Below are 24998 nucleotides of genomic sequence, written 5' to 3'. Positions count from 1 at the left end.
GTTTGGTGTTCTATATGCTTCTTGTATTTTTATGGGCATGTCTTTCTTTAACTTGGGGAAATTTTCTTCCAAGACTCTGTTAAAGATCTGGTCCATGCCATTATCTGCTTCTTTGTGTAAACTTTATGTGCCTTTGTGGTTTACTTTTTGGGCATGAAAAGCTGGTTCCTCTAAGCTTCTGGTTCTCTCTTTTTATTTTATATTGGAGTGGCCAGATTGCTTTTGTCTTCAGGAATTCCCACAGAGGCCTAATTCAGATGAGGATCAGATGCTCTTAGGCCTTTTCCTAAGGTCTGGATCCCTCCAGGAAAGATTTTGGCCTCAGGATTTGGGGGTTGGACTGGCCTGGGAGCTGGACCCAGGAAAGATGCTGGTCTAGGGCAGCTGGTGGCCATGCCGCCCAGAGATGCAAAGGGAGATGGGGGGGGGGGGGAAGAGGCCCAAAGTCTCCTGGGGACAGCACTGAGGAACTGGGTTGGCCTGGATGCAAAGGATCAGGAAGCTAAGAGATCAGCCCTGGTGTCCAGGAAAGAAGCTGGCAGGTTAAGCAGCCCAGGGAAGCAGAGGGAGGTGAGGGCAGGACCAAGCCCAGAGGGCTCCTGGGACCATGAGGAGGAACTGGGTTCATCTGGATGCAAGGGATCAGGAAGCAGTGCTGGTTCCATGCTGAGAGGTCAGCCCTGGTGGCCAGGAAAGAGGCTGGTGGGTCATGTAAGCCCAGGGAAGCAAAGGGAGGTGAGGGTGGCACCAGGCCCAGAGGGCTCCTGGGAACTGAGAAGGAACTGGGTTGGTCTGGATGCAAAAGATCAGGAAGCAGTGGGGTGGTTCCCCCATTGTCTGGGGCACCAAGACAAGGAATATGGGATGGTGAATTGTTGTGGGTTCTCCTCAGGCCAGCTGTGAAGACCCTAACCTGGATCAGGTCCCCTGCCGATTAGGGGGTAAGAGGCTCAGAGTCACAACACACAGACCCCAGGAGTTGGGTAGAAGTGAGCACTAGGTGAGGTGCGAGCACTAGGTGCAGGCTTGTTTAATGCAGGAGGAGGCATGCCTTATATCTCCCTTTTCTCTGCCCCCAAGTCCCTTTAGTCCGTGTATCATTTTTTGATTGGCCATGCAGTCTGTCAGCAGTCACTGGGCTCACGAGCAGGGTAAGGAGGTGTGGGCTCCTTTTGGCGGGCTATTTGCGGACCAAGAAGTGAAGTGAATTCTCCCTGAATCCCAGGGCTCTGGGTCCCTGCCATCTTTGGAGGCCTCCTGCTACAGTGAATGACCCTGGGGGATTCAAGACATGGAGGGTGTGATGGACTTACCCAGGAGAGAGGCTGGCGGGTTGTGCAGGCCCAGGGAAGCAGAGGAAGGTGAGGGCAGGACCAGGCCCATAGGTCTCCTGGAACTGGGCAAGAAGGAACTGGGTCCATCTGGATGCAAAAGATCAAGAAGCAGTGGTGTTTCCAGGCCAAGAGGTCAGCCCCAGTGTCCAGGAAAGAGGCTGGTGGCTGCACAGCCCAGGGAAGCAGAGGGAGGTGAGGGCGAGACCAGGCCCAGAGTGTATTATTATTCTTTAAAATCTGACAGACTTCATCATTTAGAGGGCTCCATGATGCAGCTTCTGTTATGTCATTTAGAGGTTATGGCCCATCACGTGGTGGGATTGTTCAGTGATTCAGCTGTTTGTCAGCCTCCTGTGCTCCTATATGTAATTCCTTATTCATGAACCTGTATGAAAGTCCAATAAGCTCAATGGTTCACACACAGACACACAGAGTTGCAAACACACACACACACACACACACACACACACACTCACACACACAGACACCCCCTCCCACACAAATCAATAATAAATCCATCCATCTTCTCCTGCTCTTTTATTTTTTAGTTGGGAAGCTCATTGCTTGTAATATATCTGTTTACATCCTCTTGACTTAATTTTGGTTCATATGTGTCTAGAAATTTGTCCAATTAATTAGAATACAAATTCTTAAAGTTTTACCCCACAATCCTCTGAATTTCATTGGTATCAGTTATCATGTCTCCTTATCATTTGTTGTTTTATTATTTATTTATTTTTATTTTATGTGTATGGAAGTTTTATATGCATGCATGTAAGTGTTCCATGTGCATGCAATGCCCACAGAGGCCAGGAGAGGACATCAGATCTTCTGGAACTGGTGTTACAAATAGTTGTACCATGTGGGTGCTGGGAACTGAACCCAGGTTCTCTGCAAGAGCAGCCAATGTTCTTAACCACTGAGCCATGTCTCCAGCCCTAGAACACCTATTTCCAAACTTCTGCCTCCCAAGGTGTGCTGGATAGCTTTAGTGTCAACTTGACACACCTGGGTGGAGGGAGCCTCAATCAGGGAATTGCCTCTATTGGACTGGCCTGTGGCCATGTCTGAAGGGCATCTTCTTGATGAGTGATGTGGGAGGGCCCAGCCCACTGTGGGTGGTGCCACCCCTGGGCAGGTGGGCCTGTGTTGCATAAGAAAGCAGGCTGAGCAGGGGCCAGGGAGCAAGTCAGTAAGCAGCATTCCTCCATGGCCTATGCTCCAGCTCCTGCCTCCAGGTTCCTGCCCTGAGTTCCTACCTTGGGCTCCCTGATGAACTGTGACCTGGGAGAGGTAAGACAAATAAGCCCTTTCCTCCCCAAGTTGGTAGTGGTCAGAGTATTTTGTCACAGCAATGAAGAACAAACTAGGACACAAGGCTCAGGGATCATTGTGGAAGTGGAAGTGGAATGGTAGATAGAGATAGAGGTATATAGATATAGATATATGAGTGCATTAATTGGGCAGGGGATAGTAAAGGGAGGTACAAATAGGGGAGAGGATCTAAATACCACTGAACTATATTGTATGAAAATAGCAAAAATTGAGTTAAGAATTTTTCAAAACAAGAAATATCAAAAAAATATTCACACTCTTGTTTGTTATGGTATGGTATAAAGAAATAAAGAATAAAGGAATTTTCCTTTAAAACAATGAATAAATTAAAGAAGACAGTGGGAGATGGAAGGATACTCATGTTGATGGAGAAGAAGAATTAATGTTGAGGAAACAGCCATATTACCAAAATCAGTGTACAGACTTCATGCAGTCTCAATCAAAATTCCAATGACATTCTATACAGAAATATTTTTTAAAGCCCAAAATTTATATGGAAGCAAAAAACTACAACTAGCCAGAGAAATCCTGAGAAAAATGCTAGGGGTATCAACATATTTTATTTCACATTTTAATACAAAATCATAGTAAAAATAAACACATGCATCAGCGGAATAGAACTCTCAGGCTGGGTTGAGATTTCTTATTCACTTCCCCATGTCTATACCAAGATTGTATTTGGTTTGAACTTGCATAGAACTCATGCATGCCATCACCATTGCTGTGAGTTCATATGAGTAACTGACCAGCTGTCTCTGTTTCCTGTGGTCATTGATATATGTGTTTATTTTACATCAATATGCTATTTTTAGTTACTGTGGTTTCTAGTAGAAGAAAACTCATGAACCTATGGTTACTTGATTTTTTTACACAGGTACCATGTATTGGGGAAAAGCCAGCTTCATCAACAAATGGACTTTCACCTACAGAAGAATTAAACTAGATCCTTCTCTTACCCAGTACAAAAATCGATGCAAAATGGAGCAAAGACCTTAATTGAGTAAAACCTGAAACTCTGAAACTTCTAGAAGAAAACATAGGAAAAACACTTCAGAACATTTGCATTGGCACAGACTTTTGTGATAGGACACCCAGTAGCCCAGGAAATAATAGCAAGAATTGACAAGCAAGCCTGCATGGACTTAAATAGCACAAAGCTTCAACTGAAAAGGAAAGAAATTGGCAGAGTGAAGAATGGCAGAAAATCGTTGCCAGCCACTCATCTGACAGGGGACTAATGTCCAAAATGTATACAGAACTCAAAAACCTTAAACACCACAAAAATACATCATTAATGGACAATGAACTCAACACATAGCTCTCAAAGTTGGTTAAAAATGGCCAATCAGTATATGAAAACATTCAACAATTTCAGCCATCAGTTAAATGAAAATTGTGCCTTGCACAAAAATCAAAATAGATTGATCAAAGACAATGAAAGAACAGAATTCTGATAATGTCAGAAGAAAAGACATCAATACACAGATATAGGCAAAGACTTTCTTTAAAAAGATGTCATTAAGTCAAGAAATTAACCCAATCTAAGAAACTGATAGCTTCTGGGAGGGGGAGAGATAGTCTTTTACAAGGATGGGATTCTTCGTAGATTAACTAGCCCCAGTAGATGGACCCACACTGAAGGACATTTGGCGGCACAAATTAGGCTCTATAGGCTGTAATGTGTGTGTGTGTGTGTGTGTGTGTGTGTGTGTGTGTGTGTGTGTGTGTGTGTGTGTGTGTGTGTGTGTGTGTGTGTGTGTGTGTGTGTGTAACAGATTTCATTAAATTGGGTGGGGCAGTAAGGGGAGGTGCAGAGAGGGAAGGGAATCTAAATACTATCAAATTATACTATGTGAAAATCTCAAAACTTAAATAAAATTGTTTTTTAAAAGAAATTAACCAAAAATTGACAGAATGAGTCACATGAAATTTAAAAGCTTCTGCACAGCAAAGGAAGCAATCAAGTGAAGAGTCAGCCTACATGAGGGAAGAAAATATTTGCTAGATATATACCTGACCAAGGATTAAGGTCCAGGATATATGAAAAATTAAAAAAACTGAAACATCAAACATCAAAACAACTTAATCAGTAAATGGGCAAATGAACAGAAAATTCTCAAAAGATAAAGTACAAACAGACAATAGATATGAAAAGATATCTAATATCTTCGACCATTAAGGAAATGAAAATTTAAAATACACTGAAAGTCCATCTCACCCTAGTCAGAATGGCTGCTCTAAAGAAAACAACAACAAATGCTGATGAGGATGTAGGGAAGAGGGAACTCTTGTACACTGCTGTGGGATTGTGTTTGATATTGAATCTCTCCACTGTGGAAATCAGAATGCAAGTTTCTTCAAAATGGTGACAGTGGAACTCCCATATGACCCAGATGCATCACCTCTAAGTCAACGTACCTCAATGATACCTGTTCATCCATGTTTATTACAGCACTATTCACAATGGTCATGTATGAAATAAGCCTAAGTGCTTGCAATAAATAAATGGTTAAAGAAAATTTTATATAGACACAGTGGAATTTTATTCAGTCATAAGGAAATATAAAATTATGTCCTTTGCTGGAAATTGGATGTAAATAGAGATTATCATGCCAAGCAGAGTAAGTCAGGCTAAGAAAGAGAAATTTCCCCTAATTTGTGGATCATAAATTTCTTATAACATTACATAAACCGTATGCATACATATAAATGACATGACAGCTGAAAGGAGAAAGGGGAAGTAGGGAGGCTAGTGGGAGACAGGAAGGGATGTGAGGGAAAAGGAGGGTGTAAGGAGAGGGAAATAAGGCCCAAAATGATCTACCTAAGAAATTGTGTTCATGAAACCCAACAATATATGCAATAAATATACATCAATTTAAAAAAGAAAGCACAACTGGTCAATATGCCTAAGAAACAATGAGAGCTCCACTTAAAAGAAAACATACAGAAGTTAATTCATTTATTAAAAAAGAGAGTCCTAAAATCAATCACCTAAGCTTCTGTCTTGGGAAACTAGAAAAAGAAGAGTTATGTAAACCCAAAGTAACCTGGAGAAAGAAAGGCTAAGTAAGACTTAAAGAAGAAATCAATGGCATTGAAACAGAAAATCAAGAGACAAGTTCAAAAACAGATAATGAAATTGATAAACCTCCTGTCAGACTAAGAAATAAGAGGAGATACACATTACTATTAGAACTTAAAGGGGAAGTACAGCTACAAGTCTCATGAATTTAAAAAGAATAACTAATAAACACAGTCAGCTCTTGGATAACCCCAAATATGATTATCCATATGAAATGATCTAAGAAGAAATACACAAACTAAATGGATATATGTCTATATAAAGAATATAATTAATAATTATTAATCTTCAAAACAGAAAGCAGTAGGTCAAGAAGCATTCACTGATCAATTCTACCAGACATTTAAAAGAAATCAAATTTTTATAATCATTTTCAGAATACAGTAGTACATCAAATATTTCCTAACTTGTTTACTGAGATGGCAATATTCCAACACCAAAACAAGCCTAAGACACTGAAAGGAAAGAAAACTAAAGACTGTATCGCTCCATGAATATAGATGAAATATTGTCAAGAAAATGTTAGCAAACCAGAGGGGGTGGAGAGATAGCTCAGCAGTTAAGAGCACTGGCTGCACTGTTTAGATGTTCTTGCTTCTCACAGTTTGTGTTTTTATAGTGGATGGAATCCCACCGAAATGGGTGAACAGCCCATGGAAAACACATGATGCAAAGACCCAAAAGTCAAGTACCTTGCTACAATGGAAGGAAAATCATCCCACAGCTATCACTCCCTCCAAGGTTCAGGGTCTTTTGTGGAAGAGGTTGACTGAAAGAATGTAAGAGCCAGAGGAAGGGATGGAGTGTTATCTGGAAGGGTCCTCCAACCACCATGCCACTAGCTATAGACACACCTCCTTTGCACACTTTTCAAGAAGTCAGTGGGGAAGTCTGTTACCCCTCCCACCCACCCAATCAATCGACCTTAGCTGCATGTAGGGGAGGGGCTATGGATATATAACCCAAGAACACCATGAAGCACCTCTCTCATCATTTTGTGCACCTATCAGGAAGTTACAGGATCTGTAATTGAGTGTAGACTTTCCAGTGCAGTCATAATGGGGAGGGGGGAACCCACTCTTCTGTAAAGAAAACTCCACCCTCTGCTCTGTTAGCAAGCTCAATAAACTTATTAGGATTATCCCCCAAAAGAGCACTGGCTGCCCTTGCAAAGGACTCGAATTTTGTTCCCAGCAATGACCTCTGTGGGCATTGCAGACATGTGGTATACTACATACATGCTGGCAAGATGCTAATATACATAAAATAAAAATAAATAAATGTCAGCATATCAAATTCAACAAGGTAGATAAAGTATAATTCAAGATTTGGATAAATGGTTTAGTTGTTAAGAGCACTTGCTGGTCTTTCAGAGGTTCCTGGTTCGATTTCCAGCACCCACATGGCAGCACACAACGATCTGTAGATCCATCACCAAGAGAGCCACAAAAATGCACAGCTGAAGGCTGAGATCCTAGCAGACAGCCTAAGAGGGTGAGTTCAGACCTGCTCCATTGGGGGAGCTGCTCAGAGCTCAGCAGACCGCCAGAGAGTGCTGGGGTTCTGGCCTCCCTCTGCCCTCCAACTACCAGAGGGCCTGAGAACTCAGGGGACAGCCTGACAGAGCCCTGATCCTAACTGTACCTGGTGGTGAGCTTCCCCTAATTGTGCCATACCATCCCCCTACCTGGAATTTTGTGAGGCCCCTCCCAAGGCCCCAGGGCAGATCTGGCTTTGGTAGCCTAAGGCTAAGCTCCTAGCAGACTGCCTGAGAGAGTGGGTACTGAACTCCTCCATCAGGGTAGTAGCTCAGACCTCCACAGTGTGCTGAGTTCTGACCCCCCTCTGGCCTCCCTCTGGCACAGGTTTGACAACAGCATGGAATTCTCTGAGAGAGCTTGGATTCTGCCTCCATGTGGTGAAGGAAGCCTGAGTGGAACCTGAATTGGGCTTCTGTGGGTACCCCTGAATAGCTGTTCTGAAGCCATCAGTTCCATCCAAATTAAACCTGAGAGAACCTGAACCCTGTACCAACCAGCTTTACATAACCAATAAAGAAAGGATCTAGGCACCTGGATAATACAAACAGAAGCACACTTCAACTAAATTCTCATATCAGAATCATAAACAACAAAAGAAATTCACATGCCAAAACCACAACGAAAGAATAATAAAATGGAAAGCCAAAACACTGTGCCCCCACTAAAGCCCACCAATCCTGTAGAAGAATTCTACAAGGAGAACCCCCTAGAGAAAACCCAGGAGACTGAATTTAAACTCCCTAGAGATAACACAGGACATGGAACTCAAAAGAACATTTATAAACATGATAAAAGAATTCAACAAATTTAAAGAACACATGAATAAACAAATCAAAGAGCTAAAAGAAGATGGAGATAAACTTCTGAATGAATTCACAAAAGAGAAACATTGAAGAAAAATGAGGCAGAAATGAAGAAGGAAGTTCAAAACGTAATAAGTCAACTTGAAACAACAGGGGAAAGCCTCACCTCTAGAATGAATGAAATGTAAAACAGAATATCAACACTGAAGGATAAAGTTGAAGAATTGGACCACTCAAGCAAAGAGTATGGAAAATTAAAAAAAACACAGGAATGGAATATGTAAGAGATGTGGACACCATGAAAAGACCAAATCTACAGATCATAGGAATAGAGGAAGGAAGGAAATGAATTTCAGGTTAATGGTGTTGACCAGATCTTAAACAGGATTACAGAAGAGAATTTCCCAAAATAAAGGAAAGACATCCCCATGTAAATACAGGAAGCACATAGAACACCAAATAGGATCAGAAAAGAAACTCCCCACAACATATCATAGTAAAAACAATAAATGTACAGAACAAAGAGAGAATACTGAAAGCAGCAAAAGAAAAACAAGTCACATACAAAGGAAAGCCCATCAGAATTACAGCTGACTTATCAATTCAAACTATGAAAGCCAGAAGGGACTGGACCAAGGTATTTCCAGTTCTGCATGACAATAAATGCCAGCCCAGAATACTATACCCAGCAAAAATGTCTATTATAGTTGAGGGGGGAAGAAAAATCTTCCATGACACGAATAGCCTGAAAGAATACATGTCCACAAAACCAGCCCTTCAAAGAATACATGAAGCAATACAGAGAGCAGAGAGAGAAACAACTGTACCCAGGAAAAATGAAAGAAAATAAAGATATAATCTAGGAAACACAAAATTACACAGAGAACACAAACAGCAATCAAAATGACAGCAACCAATACACACCTTTCAATAATAACCTTATAATAGCAATGGACTGAACTCCCCAGTCAAAAGACACAGGCTAAGTGAATGTATTAAGAAACAAAATCCATCTCTTTGCTGTCCGCAAGAAATCCATCTCACCTTCAAGGACAGGCACTGCCTTAAGGTAAAAGGATGGGAAAGACTATTCCAAGCAATGGCACTGAGAAACAAGCAGGGGTTGCAATTCTAATATCTGACAAAATAGACTTCAAAGTAAAACTAATCAGAAGTGATAAGGAGGGTCACTTCATTCTGATCAAAGGAATAGTTAAACCAAGAAGATATTACAATCCTTAACATATATGCACCAAACTCTGGTGCAACCAAATTCATTAAAACAACACTACAGGACTATAAGGCACATGAAACAAGCAGGGGTTGCAATTCTAATATCTGACAAAATAGACTTCAAAGTAAAACTAATCAGAAGTGATAAGGAGGGTCACTTCATTCTGATCAAAGGAATAGTTAAACCAAGAAGATATTACAATCCTTAACATATATGCACCAAACTCTGGTGCAACCAAATTCATTAAAACAACACTACAGGACTATAAGGCACATATTAACCCCAACTCAGTAATAGTAGGAGACTTCAACTGTCTCCATTGTCTTCATTAGACAGGTCAACTGGACAAAGAATAAACATAGATATCTGAATTAAATGATACCATACATCAAATGGACCTAACAGATATCTTTCAATTATTCCACCGAAACACCAAAGAATACACTTTCTACTCAGCACCTCATGGAATTTTTTCAAAAACTGACCACATACTGGGCCACAAAACAAACCTCAACAAATACAAAAATATTGAAACAATTTGATGCATTCTATCAGCCCACAAAGCAATAAAGCTCAAAATCAACACTGGACGATGCCCTCGTCACTACACAAACTCGTGGCGATTGAAAAACACACTCCTAAACCATGAGTGGGTCAAAGGAGAAATTAAGAAAAAAATAAAAGAATTCCTGGAATTCAACGAAAACACAAAACAGCCTCTGGGACACACTAAAAGCAGTCCTAAGAGGGAAGATTATAGCTCCAAGTGCCTATATTAAAAAGTTGGAAAGAGCCCAAATAAATGAACTAACATTGCAACTCAAGGCACTGGAAATGCAAGAACAAATGAAACCCAAACCCAGCAGAAGAGAAGAAATAACAAAAATCAGAGCAGAAATTAAGGAAATAGAAAGAAAGAAAACAATACAAAGAATCAAGGAATCTAAGAGCTTGTTCTTTGAAAAAAATAAACAACCCAGACATACCCTTAGCCTGGTTAACCAAAAGAAAGAAAGAGCAAATTCAAATCAACAAAATTAGACATGAAAGGGGAAACATCACAACAGACACCCAAAAGATCCAGACCATTATAAGGAAATATTTTTTAAAACTATACACTACTAAATCTGAAAGTCTAAAAGAAATGAATGGATATCTGAAATCATGGGAACACCCAAAGTTAAACCAAGAAGAGATCAAGAGTTTAAACAGACCCATAATATTTAAGGAAATTGAAACAGTAATACAAAGCCTCCCAACTAAAAAAAGCTCAGGCCCAGATGGATTTACAGCAGAATTCTATCAGACATTTAAAGAAGACCTCCAACCAATACTACTTAAATTATTCAAAATGATAGAAACAGAGGGAGAACTCCCAAATTCCTTCTATGAAGCCAGCATCACTGTAATACCCAAACTGGGTAAAGACATAAACAGAAAAGTAAACTATAGCCCCATATTTGTAATGAACATAGGTGCAAAAATTCTCAACAAAATAGGCAAACCACATACAGACACATATCAAAAATATCATTCACCATAATCAAGTAGGCTTTATCCCAGAGATGCAGGAATATTTCAATATATGAAGTCAATAAACGACATTAATCATATAAAAGGACTCAAAGACAAAAACCACATTGTCATCTCAATAGATGCAGAAAAGGCTTTTGACAAAATTCAGCATGGATTTATGTTCAAAATCCTAAAGGGAATTGGGCTGGAGGAAACATACCTCAACGTAGTTAAAGCTATATATGACAAACCCACAGCCAATATCATTCTAAATGGAGAAAAACTGGAAGCATTCCCATTAAAATCAGGAACCAAATAATGATGTCCACTATCTTCCCTTCTTTTCAACATAGGGCTTGAAACACTTGCTAGAGCAATAAGACAGGAGAAGGAAATTAAAAGAGTACTAATTGGAAAAGAAGAAGTCAAACTACCGCTTTTTGCCAATGATATGATACTATACCTAAGAGATTGTAAAAGTTCGATCAGAAAACTCCTAGAACTGATCAATATTTTCAGTATAGTGGCAGGTTATAAAATCAATCTATAAAATCAGTAGCCTTTCTATATACCAATAACAAGCAATCGGAGAAAGAATACAGGGAAATGCTCCTATTCAAAATTGCTGGAAAAAAATAAAATATCTTGGAATAAATCTGAGGAACAACACCAAAGAGCTCCACAATGAAATTTTTAAATCTTTAAAGAAAGAGATTGAGGAAGACACCAGTAGATGGAAAGACTTTCCATGTTCATTGATTGGAAGAATTAATATTGTTAAAATGACCATCCTACCAAAAGAAATATATAGATTCAATGCAATCCCAATCAAAATCCCCATGATATACTTCACAAAATTGGAAAAATGCATCCTTAAATTCATATGGAGGCACAAAAGACCCAGGACAGCCAAAGCAACTCTGAGTGCAATGAGCAATACTGGGGGGATTACTATACCAGATCTCAAAGGCTACTACAGAGCCATAGTCATAAAAACAGCATGGTACTGGTGCAAGAACAGACACATAGATCAATGGATCATCATTAAAGATCCAAACCTGAGTACGTGCAATTTCAGCCACCTGATATATGACAAAGGTGCCAAGAACACACAATGGTTGAAAGACAGCATCTTCAACAAATGGTGCTGGCAAAACTGTATCTCCACCTGTAGAAGAATGAAACTAGATCCTATTTTTCACCTTGTACAAAAGTCAACTTCGAATGGATCAAAGACCTCAATGTGAAACTGGAAATCCTGAAACTACTAGAAGAAAATATTGGCCGTAATGTACAGGATATAGGTGTTGGAAAGGATTTTCTAAATCAGACAGAAGTTGCTCAGGAATTAAGGTCAGCAATCAATAAATGGGACCTCATTAAACTAAAATCTTCTGTACAGCAAAAGAAACAATAAAAAAAGTGAAGAGAATGCCCACAGAATGGGAAAAATTCTTCATCAGTGACAAATATGACAGAGGTTTAACATCCAGAATATATAAAGAACTCAAAAAACAAAGAACTGAGAAACCAAATGACCCAATGAAAAGATAGGCTAAAGATCTAAACAGAGAGTTCTCAAAGGAAGAAATAAAGATGGCTAAGAAACATCTCAAAAAGTGTTCAACATGGTTAGTAATTAGGGAAATGCAAATTAAAATCACCCTAAGGTCTCACCTTACCCCAATCAGACTGGCTAGGATCAAGAGAACAAATGATACCAAATGCTGGTGAGGATGTGGAGAAGGGAACGTTCATTCACTACTAGTGGGATTGCAAACTCATGCAGCATCTATGGAAAACTGTGTCAAGAACTCTTAAAAAACTAAAAATGAGCCTACCATATGACCTGGTTATACCACTCCTTGGCATATACCCAAAGGACTCATCCTATTGCAGAGACACTTGTACAACCATGTTTGTTACTGCTCTTTTCACAATAGCTAAGAGATGGAAGCAGCCTAAGTGCCCCTCAACTGATGAGTAATTAACAAAAATGTGGTACATTTATACAATGGAGTTCTATTCAGCAGTAAAGAAAGATGAAATAATGAAATTTGCAGGTAAATGGACTGATATAGAAACTGTTATACTATGTGAAGTAATACAGACTCAGAAAAACAAACAATATATGCTCTCCCTCATATGTGGCTCCTAGCACAAAATCCTTTTAAATTCCAGGTCCTTTTAATAAGATGATGCTATACAGCAGTCCCCCTGCATGAAATAATTACCATCATCGCGACTTCAGCTGAGCCAGATTGTTAAACATAGTCACAATTGAGCTTGTTGATAGTTGTGCTCATTCATTAAAGGAGTGCCAAGCAGGGTCACTGGACCCTCACCTGAGTATCCAGCCACTCTTCCCAGCCAACTAGTCCAGCCTTGGAAGACAGAAGAAAAATGAGGAAGAATCCAATAGAGGGATGCTTTTGGAAGCCCTTGTCAAGAAACTCCAGTGGACTCTCATATGAACATTTGAAAATTGCCCTGTTCCAGCTTTTTTCTAGTTCCCTGTCTAGAAATTGTAATGCTAATTTCTCTTGCCTTTACTTCTCCTATTCATGATTCAAGGACTTTCTTCTCCCCTTAGAGACAAGAGTTATGCAATTTGGGAGTCTTTTAGATAGATCCACTGAAGGGGTACCCCAGTTGCCTCACCCTGCCTCCCTGTTCATCATGGAAGAAGCCAGAGCGGTCTGTGTCCCTATTCCCTATTGGCAATCTGGGTAACCCCTTCAGAGGGTGGCTTGATAAGAATAGAAGGTAGGAACTGGCTAGTCAGTTAGGGTAAAAAGACCCCAAAGAAATGTAGCTAGTTTCTTGGCTAAAAGTCAAAATGTCCTTGGGTCTGTTTAGCAACATATTCTGTTCCAAAGGCCACAAATGTCAAAAGTATTTGGGAGCTTGAATCTAATTCTTAAAAGATATGGGGGTTACTTCTTCAGAGGGGAGAATGTTGGAGGGGAGGTAGTGCACATGGATTTGATCAAAACACCTTATATGCATGTATGAAATTCTCAATAAAGTTTTTGTAAAAATTTTTAAAAATGCTAAACTAATTACATCTAACAGGGAGAGACTAAATGCTCAACAGATATTCCCTCACTGCTTTTCAACAGCATCAGGAAGATAAGGAAATAAAAGACATGAAGATTAGGAAAGGAGCAATAACATTATCTTTGTTTGAATGTGCCAAGATTGTCTTTCTAAAAAAGTATAGAGTAGGGCTAGAAAGATGCCATAGTAGTTAAGTCCACTGGTTGCTCTTGCAGAAGACTCGGGTTTGAATCCTAGCACCCACATGGTGGCTAACATCCATCTTTAAGTCCAGTTCCAGGGGATCCAACACCTTCTTCTGGCCTCCACATGCATAGCACAACATGGGTACACCTACATACATGAAGGCATAACAGTCATACATAAAAATAATTTTTAAAATCTAGTTTTAAATTTTTAAAAGATTTTACAATAAGTGAATATTTTAGTGATTAAAACAATCTTTCGGGACACAAGTTTAATATTCAGACATCAATCACCTACCAAGAACCTACAACAAATAAGTAGAATTTGACATTTAAAGCACAATATCAATTGCAGTAGCACCCCTAAAATGATACATTTAAGTAAAAATTTAACAAAACTTGGGGCTGGAGAAATGTTCAGTAATTAAGAGCACTGGATGCTCTTGCAGAGGACCTGGATTTGATTCCCAGCACCCACATGGAGACCAATAACCATCCGTAGCTCCAGCTCCAAGGACACAGCACCCTCTTTTGTCTTCTGCAGGCATTGCACACATGAGGTGCACTTACATCCACACTTATGTACATTCAGGCAAAACATTCATGCACATGAAATAATAATTCTTAATTTAACAAAATTTCTATTCTAGACCATATAGGTTGACAAAGAAAAAGTTTAATCTGGAATGGACTGCCTCTTTTAAAGCTGTTGCCCAGGGGTCCCACAGACCCTCAGACAATACTGGCCGTTGCTTTTGGTTACTCACAGAACTTCACAGTAGAACCCTATTGCTGAAGACACTATACACAGGATCTGTGGAGCAAATGAGGAAAAATTCAAGCTAGTGTGGACTTCAAAGCCTCATCTCTACTGCCTAGTTTTCTCAATACTAAAAAGTGCTGTGTGTGCTACCTGAAGAGAAAATTAATCATCAGCTTTACCCAGGTGTGAATCCTATAAGCTACACAGGAAGTGATATGGCAAAATATGCCCATTGGTACAACAATGGCATGGCTATCATAAGTGTAACCAATCATTTTCTAATTGAATTTAAGGTCTGCTTCATAGGATGGATCCCATACCTGACATTCACATCAGGGTTAGGAGCCTGAGGCTAGACAGATCACAGGCCATAGGGGAGAGCCCAATACTAAGTAGACATAGTATTAAAGTGATTTCTAATGACTTATTGCTATCCCTGTAGATTAACGCATCTCTCAGCTCTCACCAGAGAATCTTCTTTATGCAGTAGATGGTGATTAACACAAACCCACAACTGGCCAAAGAACAGAGAACAAGAGGCTACAGATCAAACTTTCACTTCCAAAGGCTCAAGAATCATTGCAGAAGAGGACACAGAAATACTGTAATAGCCAGAGGTGGTTGATGAGCACAAGGAAACCGTTTTCCAGATTGCTGGACAGTTAGTCATATGAACTCAGAGGAATGGTGACAGCATGCACAAGTCCCATGTAAGCTCAAGCCAGAAAAAATCCTAGCATAGAAGTAGGGAGGTAGGTAAGAAGTTCCAACCCTACCTGAGGAGCTATTGGCAACCAATGGCTGCTGGAAGATAGTCAGGCTTATTTAAGGGAGAGACTGTTAGTAGGTTGACCAGGCTCCCAGGCTCCATTGGATAAAACCATACTGAAGGGCATTTGAAGCCACAAATTTGACTCGATAGGCACCTTTGGGTGTGTGTGTGTGTGTGTGTGTGTGTGTGTGTGTGCGAAATTCAGTGGGGGTACTAAGGAGGGACAGATAGGGAAAGGAATCTAAATAGGATCCACATATATTGTATGAAATTTGCAAAAATTTGATTTAAAAGAGTCAAAAATAGTTTTTAAAATTAACACCACTTGCATAAGAGTTGTATGAGGAAAACTACAAAACTCTACAGCAAGATCTTTATTGGCCACTGAGAGGAAAATACAGCATTGGTAAGAAATGAGTTCTTTCCAACTTGATCTCCAGAGTCAATGCAATTCAATAAGAATACCAACAGGTTTCTTAGTGTGTATTAAGAAATTGATACTGCAGTACACTGGGAGGCAAGTGACTGAAATTTCCCAATATAATATGACAGAAAACAGGGTCAGAGGCTAAACACTGCATACCCTTAAGACTTACTACAAAGCCACAATAATCAAGGCAGTGCTGTTGAAATGGAGACAAAATAGCTTAACAATAGACATACGCACATGTATTCACCTGATCATTGACAAAAGACCTACAGCAATGTGACAGAGAAAGCCTTTTTACTAACTACTCTCAAGCAAATTCATATGTGAATTTCATACTCTTCATATGATTACCCCAAAACAAAACATCAAACTAATTTACATGAGACACCTAAAAGACAACAGAAAATCTAGACTACCTCAGGCATGGTAATAACTTTTAAAGCACACCACAATGCATGGAAGACAGAAATGTTAAACTAGGCTTTATCAAAACTAGAAACATCCACTTTGCAAAAGATGCTGTCACGAGAAGTCACAGTCCAGGAGAAAGTCTGTGTTCAGGAGAAAGTGTCTACAATGCCTATGTAGCTGACAAAGGATTGTCAGCGAACTATATAAAGAATCATGAAACTCAGGGAAAAGGAACTTGTAGCCAGATAAATCTCAAAGTGGGTAAAAGGTCTAAACATACGCTTCACCAAAGAAGACATAAGAGCACAAAGACGCATGAAAATGCAGAGTGTCGTTATGGAATTGCAAAATAAAAGAAGATGTATCTACGTGACTATTGAAGTAGTCAGAACTTGAAGACTGAATTTTGCAGGGGAGGGAATGGAGTAATGTGGTTCCTTATCACTGCTAGTGGGATATAAAGTGAACTGCCACCGGAAGTGGCTTGGCAGTTTCATGTAAAATTAAACACACTGCTGGATGTTATCCAGCAATTGCTCTCCATGGTATTCATCTACAGGACTTGAAAGTACATCCAGACAGACATCTACAACAGCTTTATTCAGAATTGCCAAATTTGGAGGCAACCAGGATGCCTTCAGTAACTTAATGAACAAATAAACTAAAAGACAACAGAAATGGACAATGGAATATCATGTGGCACTAAGCAGAGCTGGCTATCAAGCCATAAAGGCAAATGGGAGAACTGCAAGTGTATATTACTAAATGAAAGAGTCTGATCTGAAAAGGCAGCATACTACATGGTGGCAATATTACATTCCAGAAAGGGGAAACTCTACACCGCTTAGTGTAAAAAGGAAGACTGGTACGCAGAAAATAGAGGATTTTCAGGGTAATGAAACTCCTTTCCATGATGCTGTAATGTGGAATGCATGCCATTATACATTTGTCAAGACTGACAGGAGTACAATGCTAATATAAAGCCTAATGTAAACGATGGACTTTGGAAGGCGATGATGTGTCAACACTGGTTCAGGAGTTTTAATAAACAGATGGCACTGAAGTTAGATTCACAGGTGTGTGTGTGTGTGTGTGTGTGTGTGTGTGTGTGTGTTCATTATGATGCATGGTAACTTTGTACACATTCTTCTTAACTTTCCCTTGAAATTAAGCTGCTCTGAAAAATCATGGGCCTAGGAGTGAGCCTATTACTATTATTTTGCTAAATGGACTTAGTATCAAACTGCCTTGTAGATATGTATCTCTCTACCCATAGATTAGAATGCTCAGTCCTCATCAGAGAAGCTACTTTGTACAGTGGACAGTGGTTAATACACAGACTCACAACTGGTCAAAGTGCAATGAATGTATGTCTGTGGAATGCTCAAGGATAAATGGGACATCAGTATCACACCCCTCCCCACAAGGCTCAGGGGAGATCAGTATCACGCCGCCTCCCCACAAGGCTCAGGGGACATCAGTATCACGCCCCCTCCCCACAAGGCTCAGGGGACATCAGTATCACGCCCCCACCCCACAAGGCTCAGGGGACATCAGTATCATGTCCCCTCCCCACAAGGCTCAAGGGACATCATAGTTAAGTGAGTGGAAATACTGTGGTAGCCAGAGGTCAGGGAGGACAGGAATGAAACCGTGTCTCCTGGACATGACACGGCTGCTGCACTCATAGACTCACAGCAGCTGTGACTGCCTGCACAAGACCTGCAGGAGATCAATCCATTCTACATTCCAGCATGAACAGGGCATGGCACTTGAGTCCCCACTCTTATCTGAGGAGCTGAGGGCAGTCCATGGCTGCTGGGGAGTGAGAATCTGTTTTCTTTATGGGTGTGGTCCCTGGTAAGTTGGCCATGTTCCAGTGGATGCCCCATACCCATATGTATATGAGGAGCATATTTGACTCAGTGGGTTATGTTAACAAAACAGAGGACATGAAGCTGGGAGGGTGATGGGGCAATCTAGGAGGAATTGAAGGGGAAATATGATCAAAATACATTGTATACATCTATAAAATTCTCAAAGAATACATTATTAAGGTAATAGTTAAAAAATGAAGGGAGGGAAGATGGAACTGAGCTAAAGAGCAAGGTCAGCGCCATCACTAGGCGGCTAAGCTAACGGTCGTATTCACTACTACGCTGCCATATAGGGCCAAGCAGAAAAGATAAAGCAGTTGGAAAGAGAAGTCCATGTAATGAAGAACCACAGCTTTAATAGCATAAAACAACTTGCGTTTGACAACTCATAGCATCTGTGGATTCAGCCTTCAGGCTTAGCTTAGCAGGCCCCTCTGTGTCAAGTTCTCTCATGGGCTAAAATCAAATTTACGGTCAGAGCTGAGGTCTCAACTGAAAGTTGACTGGGGAAGGGTCCACTAGCACGCTTGCTCAAGCTGTTGGCAGTGTTGTGTTGGATCTGGGTTCTCTTTGTTGACTGTTTGGCCGCCTTCAGTTTCTGGCTTTGTGAACCTTTCCAACACGGCTCCTCACTCAGGCATGCAAGCTACGAAGCAACAGAGAGATGCACCCTGGGAGACACTACCATCCCAGGAGTGGTGCCCAGTACTGCTGTTTGTATGGGTTACAAGGCCATAGGTCCTGACCACACTCAGGCATACAAACAGAAGCCAAGATGGATCCCAGCCCCCAGAGAAGCTGTGGTGGACAGAGCCAGAGGCCAGAGAAAACTCAGCTCTGAATATAGAGGATGAACAGACACTATTTACTAGTTTCATAAGATATTCAGGAAAGGAAACGAAAGCTCAGTATCATCCTTTCAGATGAGCCTGCGTGGATTTCTGAGCACCCTCAAAGCTATAACAAGAACTGAAGCAGCTTCATTCAAGTACAACTTTCCTGGTCTCTAGAAGTTAGCTAGGACATACTCATTTCATTGTGGATAGGGCAGTTTAGCAATTATATAGACTTAGCTTTTGACCTTTGATTCACAACTTGATGCCGTTCTGTATAGTTCACGCTTCAGAATTTTCTTCTGGAAAATTCAACACAAATACCTGCCTCAGAGAAAATCTTCAAATGACACGAGCATGGGATGTTAACGTACAGTAAATATTTCCTTTCCCATTTCATTTATTTTTTTCTTAACCTCTTCCTTTCTGTCCTCATCCCTCTCCGATATTACGTTAGCTTACGGAGACTGCCACAACAAAGCAACATGCACCTTTAACAGCAGAAATGTATGTTCTTACAGTTCCAGAGGCCAGAAGCCCATGTTGAAGGTGTTCTAAGAGTTGGCTCCTTCTGAGGATGGAAGCTCTCTGGCCTATCTTCATCTCCATGCTGCTCAGACAGTGGCTTTATGTTTATTCCACGCTGCTTGCTTCTATGTCCAAATTTTCATTCTTCATTTGGACAGTGTCAGACATATTGGCTTAGGGCAAACCTATGCTTCTAGCTAGCTGCATCTGTAATGCTTTTATTTCAAATGAGGTCATGTATTGAAGTACTGAAGGGTTAGGACTTCAACAAATGAAATTTTCAATAATTGACGATTACAACACAATGCATCCTATAATAAATAGATAAAAATATAAAACATTCTTGTAGTTCATTTAATCAATTCCTTAAACGTCACTGTCTTACTTGGTTTTCTAGATGTAAACACAGCTTGTCATAAAATTGCATCAGAGCTAACAGCTCTCATCTTAACGTTTGCTGAGGTTTCTGTCCTAGTTAGGTTTCCATTGTTGTGATAAAACAGTGTGACCAAAGCCAGCTTGGGTAGGAAAGGGTGTTTTGTCACAGCACAGAAACTTAACTAGGACAGAAACTGGTACTGGAAAGTTGAATATTGCCGTGGTGGACTATGTTGTTTTGGGATGACCGTGGAAGCATTTGGTACTTGGACTGGAAAAGTTGTTGAGTGCTTGAAGTTTAGGGAAGTGTTCCGTCAGAGCTTGGAGAAATGGGAGATGATAGAGACCTAGCTTGTGAAGTTTCAAGGGCAGGAAAGACTATCAGGGGTGTTTGTATGACATTTGAATTGAGAATCTGCAGTTTCTGGTCAGCTGAGCTGAAGAATCAGGTGTGATGAACAAGAGACCAGTACCACTGAAGGGAAGGAAGCCTTCGCTTTACTGGAACAATCGATTCTGGTCAGCTGGGGCTGAAAAATCAGCTGTGATTATAAATAGACCAACATCACTGAGGAGAAACCTTCTGGGAAGTATTTCCTCAGGGTCAGCACACAGAAGCTGTGGTTCAGAGGAGGCCAAGGCTCCATCTCAAGCTGAGAGCCAAACTTCGTCATGTGTAAGAGTCTCCTGTGTGACATTGATTTTAGCAGCGTGAAGGCTGCAGAATTGAAGGGGTCATGAAGAGAATCTAAGGCTTTGCACTGTGTGAGATCAGAGGAGGACATTAGTGAAGATGCGGCCTCAGTTGCAGTGGAGACGCCCAGAACTGAAGGAGTTGTGAAGAGAAGCTGAGGTTTGGCACCCTGAGAGGTCAGGACAGGCCACTTGTAAAAGAGCAAGATCGGGGCTGGAGAGATGGCTCAGTGGTTAAGAGCACTGACTGCTCTGCAGAGGACCTGGGTTCGGTTCCCAGCACGCACATGGCAGCTACGAACCATCCTTAACTCCAGTTCCAGGGGAATCTGACGCCCTCTTCTGACCTCTTTGGCATTTTGCACTTTTTTTTTTTTAAAGTGCAAGATCAGTTGGAGTGAAGACCCCAGGATATTGGAGATGCCAGGACCATAAGACGACCACCAAAGATAGTGGGCAGGTGTGGAGTGGAGCAGACCACATGTACTGCAAATGGCAGAGACGGAGAAGTGAAGTGGCCCAAGCCTTAGGAGCCCAGACTGTGAGTGAATCCCGGCTTTAGACATTGAGCCGATTTTGGTTTTGCTTTGATCTGGTTGTGCCCTAGTTTGTCCATCTTGGAGTAAGAACTTGTTTTTTATTTTACAATAGCCCACAGTTAAGACACTTTGGATTATTTTAAAGAAACAGTGTGCCTTTAATGCAGTGGAATGTCTAAGGGCTGTGGAATTTTTTAAGTTGTACTATGTTTTATGCTGTGATATTAATATTAACATGAGATCTTGGGCACAAGAAATGAAATGGTTATGGTTTAATAGTTATGTGTTTATGTGTCAAGTTGACAAGGCATCAATTGTGCTGGAAGCTTTAGTTGTCAACTGACACACCTGGGAAGAGAGAACCTCTCTCTGTCAGAAAATTCCTCTATCAGATTGAGCTGTGGGCATGTTTGTGAGGCATTCTCTTGATTGTTGAGTGATGTGAGAAGACCCAGCCCATATGGGCAGTGCCACACCTGGGCAGGTGGTCCTGGGTTATATAAGAAAGCAGGCTGAGCACAGGCTAGAGAAGCAAGCCAACAAGCAGTGTTCCTCCATGGTCTGTGCTTCAGTTCCTGCCCTGGATTCCCTCAGTGAAGGATGGTACTGTAAACTTAAATAAACCCTTTTCTCCTCTAGTTGATTTTGGCCAGTGTATTATCACAGCAACAGATATGAAACCAGAATAATTTCCATATTCAGTATTGTTAAATGAATTCACACTGAAGATTCCAAACAGCTCTTGAGGAACTGAGAAGATGGTTCAGTGATACAGGACTTGTACCTAAGCATGAAGACCAGAGTTTAGACCCCAATACCCACATAAATTCTGGGCAGGCATGATGGCCCACCTCAAATTCCAGTACTCAGAGAAGACAGAGAATCCCCAAGCAAGGTGACTAGCTAGACTTGCCAAATTGGTGAGCTCTGGATTCCAGTGGGAGATACTACATCCATGTACACAGATTAATTGAGGAAGACATGCCATGGCACATTCTGTCCTCCACAGACATGCACACAGGTGCATACACATATGTACTCACACACATCAAATATGCATACTCACATATACACACCATATACACATGTATGTGTTTTCAATTTAAAAACCCTATAATACCAAACTGCCAGGAAAAATGTGCCCACTGGGACAACAGTGGCAGGACTGGGCTATGGGGTAACCAGCTGTCTTTGTGGAACCCTCCTCCTTGGCCTCCTCCCCTGTGCCCTAGACCCCTGCCCTTTTTAGGACTAATTGTTCTTTTCAATTCTTAATTTGCTTGGCTCAAAACAACTAAAGGGACAAACTGCACTGACTCCATTGTGGCTGACTCCTCCATTTCTGTAAGTAGATTAGGCAAGCCCGGGCATGTCAGAAGAGCCCAGGCATGTTAAGACCTTATAAGAAATAAACAAGATCCTCTGGCCCTGAGGATAGCAGTCAGCACATTCCACAGCCCTGGAGAGAGCACCCACCAATAGAAAGCCTCCAAGACTACATCTTCCCCCGCCCCAACTTAAAGTATGTTGGCTGTGGGCTCCTTAGACCAATCAAGATGTGACTGTTATTCCCCTCCTCCCTTTGTCTAAAACCTATAAAAAGCTTCTTCCCCCTGCTATCGGGGCTCTCAGACGGATCCACCAAGTTGGTTTGGTCTGAGAGTCTGAGCTGAAGCCCAGAGAAAGACTCTTTGTTCTTGCACACTCTCTGGACTCCATGGTAATTCTTGGGGATCTGTTCTCTGGGCACAACATCTTCTGATTGGATTTGAGACCTGTTCTACAGGAGTGAATTCACGCCCAGTGCTGTAAACTTGGTTCAAAAAAAAAAAAAACATGGCTAGAGAAGTCATGGGCCCTAGTGGGGAACCTACTGCTATTGTTTTGCTAAATGGTTATGCTGTCAAATTGTCATTTAAATATTTATGCTCACATCCATGAATTTATGATGTTCTTGACATCGGTCAGAGAAGCTACATTTTTCAATGGGAAGTGGTTAATGCAGAGATTCATAACTGTTCACACCACTGAGAAAAGAGGACAATGAGTGCTTAGCCATACATGGGGTGTTTATATCAACCTCCCCTCCACTCCCCTCCCAAGGTTTAGAAAAGGGGGTTGAAAGAATGTGAGAGGCAGAGGTTCTGTGAAATGCTGTCTTCTAGACATTGCATGGCTGTTGTATACATGATGAACTCACAGCAGTGGTAGTTACCTGCACCAAACCTACATAACATCAAGCCAGTTAAAATTCCACCATGGCATGGGGATGGGGGCGGGATCTACTGAGACTGCCCTGTAACTATCAGAGGAGCTATTGGCAGGCGGTGGTTGCTGGGGGAGGGAGAGACACTTTTCCCTGAGGATATGGCCATTGGTAGGTTGCCCATGTCCAGTGGATGGCACACACCCATGTTCGTATGAGCAGCAGCTAGTTGAACTCAGTGGACTATTAATTTAAAAAGAGGGATGTGAGGGCTGGAGAGATGGCTCAGCAGTTAAGCGCACTAGCTGCTCTTGCAGAAGACCCAGGTTCTATTTCCAGCACCCACATGGCAACTAACAACCACCCCTAACTCCAGTCAGGAGATCCAACACCCTCTTCTCTCCTCCACAGGCATTGCACGACATGGGTACACTTACACACATGAAAGTGTAGCACTCATACACATAAAATGAAATAAAAATAAATCAATTTTCGCACCGCTTCCCCTCTCGTCCCAGCGGCCGCCAGTTCTCGGGGCTGGAGGCCCAGGCATCTTCCTGGGGACCAAAGACAAGCGGGAAGGGGAACGGCCGGGATGGCTAGCCGGGGAGTGCAAAGCGGGAGACCTGGTCCTCTCCAAGATGAAGGGCTCCCTGCACTGGCCCCATCCGGACTGATGAACTCCCAGGGGGGGCTGTGAAGCCTCCAGCAAGCAAGCATCCTATCTTCTTTTTTTTTACCCATGAAACTGCATTTCTAGGTCCCAAAGACCTCTTCCCATATAAAGAATACAAAGACAAGTTTGGAAAGTCAAACAAACAGAAAGGGTTTAATGAAGGCTTGTGGGAAATTTAAAATAACCAGGAGTGAAATGTACTGGGGACCAGACGATTTGGCAGCAGAGCTCTTCAGAAACCGAGGGAGAAGGTGGAACGACTGCAGATGAGCCAGAAGGTGGTAGGGCAGACGACGGAAAAGGCAAAAGCAAGAATGAGAAAGGAGGCTCAAAACGGAAGAAGAAATCTAAACAGTCCTGGAATCTCCAGGAGATGAAGATGATAAAGACTGCGAAGAGGAAGGAAACAAGCAGCTCTGGGGGTGAAGATGCTGGCATCCACACGAGAAACCCGAATTCAGATTTGCAGAAAACCAGTGAAGGGACCTAACTACCACAGTGAATGCTGCCCATGGAGAGAAACCACAAGAAGGTGAAATGCCTGCTTTTCTGAATTCTTGAATTTGATATGAACCAACACATAGTCGTTGTTGTCATGACAGAACCCCAGTTTGTGTACAGTATTCACATTCCTCTTTGTTCTTTTGCGGGGGGAAAAGACATTTTAATCTTAAGGTTATCGATTAATTTCATGTGAAGTTGTCCTTAACCACTAAGAATTATCAAGATTTTGCACAGAATTCTCAGTGCTAGGATCCTTTACTGAGGCAGTTCTGGTCATCATCTTCCTGCCTTTACCC

The 24998-nt window shown here is 41.4% G+C and overlaps 1 pseudogene; it reads left to right on the top strand.

The window, feature by feature from the left end:
* The window catches only part of LOC103737811, an 84910-nt pseudogene extending 60222 nt beyond the window's left edge, over positions 1-24688 (top strand).
* Positions 24689-24998: the final 310 nt, after the last annotated feature.

The sequence above is a fragment of the Nannospalax galili genome, unplaced genomic scaffold (genome assembly GCF_000622305.1).
Source record: "Nannospalax galili isolate Female #2095 unplaced genomic scaffold, S.galili_v1.0 scaffold698, whole genome shotgun sequence".
In the NCBI taxonomy this organism is placed as follows: domain Eukaryota; kingdom Metazoa; phylum Chordata; class Mammalia; order Rodentia; family Spalacidae; genus Nannospalax; species Nannospalax galili.
The sequence above is the reverse complement of the archived record's forward strand: the minus strand, read 5'-3'. Positions and strand labels throughout refer to the sequence as shown.